General features: G+C 48.3%; 1 non-coding gene across 1 annotated transcript; it reads right to left on the bottom strand.

Annotated features, from left to right (window-relative positions):
- Positions 1 to 1,006: 1,006 nt before the first annotated feature.
- On the bottom strand, positions 1,007 to 1,078 carry TRNAW-CCA (transfer RNA tryptophan (anticodon CCA)). The gene has a single exon. It is a non-coding gene; the product is annotated as a tRNA-Trp (tRNA).
- Positions 1,079 to 1,746: the final 668 nt, after the last annotated feature.

Here is a 1,746-nt window from a genome sequence, read left to right as displayed (position 1 = left end):
CCACTCCTGCACTCACTCATCCACAAAAACTCTTCTGAGCCTGAGTATCAGTTGGGTATCAAGGCTGTCTACTAACCTCTAGGGTTCAGAGATGAATGAGACCTCTCTGCCCTGCCTCCAAAATCTCATAGGATACCAAAGGAGAGCAGTCAAATCCATTGATAACAACAGTAAATATTATGATTATTGAGCTTTGCTGCTGCTACTGCTAAGTCACTTCAGTCGTGTCCAACTCTGTGCGACCCCATCCATAGACGGCAACCCACCAGGCTCCCCCGTCCCTGGGATTCTCCAGGCAAGAACACTGGAGTGGGTTGCTATTTCCTTCACCAATGCATGAAAGTGAAAAGTGAAAGTGAAGTTGCTCAGTCGTGTCCGACTCTTTGCGACCCCATGGACTGCAGCCTACCAGGCTCCTCCATCCATGGGATTTTCCAGGCAAGAGTACTGGAGTAGGGTGCCATTGCCTTCTCCACATTGAGCTTTGCCTATATCCTAAGCTTCATTCTAAACGTTCTTACAAATTTCCACAGTAACCTTACAGTGTGGATACTACATAATAATACATAATAATGTCCATTTTACAGATGAGGAAACTATGGCACAGCGTGAGTAAGTGTGGGATGAAATGACGTCTGACAAGGTGGTGATGGCAGAGGCAGGATCAGGAAGGCCTCGTGGAGATGGTGGGGTTTGAGTGGGGTCTGTAAGGACAGATGGGATTTACAAACGTGAAGATTCTGGAGAAGGGCATTCAAGGCTGAAAGTGCCATGCAGAGAGAACAGACACATATTATTTGTGAACTAAGACATTAAGCTTCCCCCAAAGATGGCATGGAGCTATCTTTTTCTGCCTCTGTATTTAAATGGAAACTGAAAGTGAAGTCACTCAGTCGTATCCGACTCTTTGCGACCCCATGGACTGTAGCCTACCAGGTTTCTCCATCCATGGGATTCTCCAGGCAAGAACACTGGAGTGGGTTACCGTTTCCTTCTCCAGGGGATCTTCCCAACCCAGGGATCGAACCTGGGTCTTCTGCACTGGAGGCAGACGCTTTAACCTCTGAGCCACCAGGGAAGCAAACATTTAAATGGAATTCTGTACCAAAAGCCCTTAGCACACTGGAAAGCACAAGTCAGATCCTGAATGCTGGTGTTTTCCTCCTTTGTGCCAATACTTTTATCTGGGGCCCTTGAAGGTTGCTTCTGCACAGCCGTGCCTCCAAGGTGGCAGAGCGCTTTGGAGATAAGGCAGCCTCTGCAGGATGCTCGTCTACAGACCAGGGCCTGCGTCGGTGGGTCTGAGCTGGAAGCACCAGCCTTCAATAGCAGGAGGTGCTAGTGAACCAGAGGCAGCTTGGCCAGGGCTGTAGATTTTGCAGAGTGCAAGTGCATGAAAAGGTAGACCCCCCCGCTCTACCTGACTCTGTTTTCAACCCATGTGATGCTTCCCTTATGCTTTTCATTCCGCTCCCTCTCATCTTTCTCCAGCATTGTTAGGAATTGCCTTATCAGCATTTTACTTTCAAATAATTGCAGAAAAGGATCTTCTTTTAAAGGAAATTCTGTCCTTCCTTCAACCCCTCACCCTCACCCAGACAGTACATCTTTCCATGAGGATTTGCATCCAGGACAAGGTTGAGGGGAGGGGGAAGATTCCAAGAGACTATGAAAAGAGCCTGATATGTCCCCCTGCCATGGGGTGGCTGGAGTCTGACATGCTTTAGAACTAGACCTGATTAGCTG

The sequence above is a fragment of the Bos mutus genome, chromosome 15, assembly GCF_027580195.1.
Source record: "Bos mutus isolate GX-2022 chromosome 15, NWIPB_WYAK_1.1, whole genome shotgun sequence".
In the NCBI taxonomy this organism is placed as follows: domain Eukaryota; kingdom Metazoa; phylum Chordata; class Mammalia; order Artiodactyla; family Bovidae; genus Bos; species Bos mutus.
Note: the sequence above shows the minus strand (reverse complement) of the source record. Positions and strands in the feature narration are given on the sequence as shown.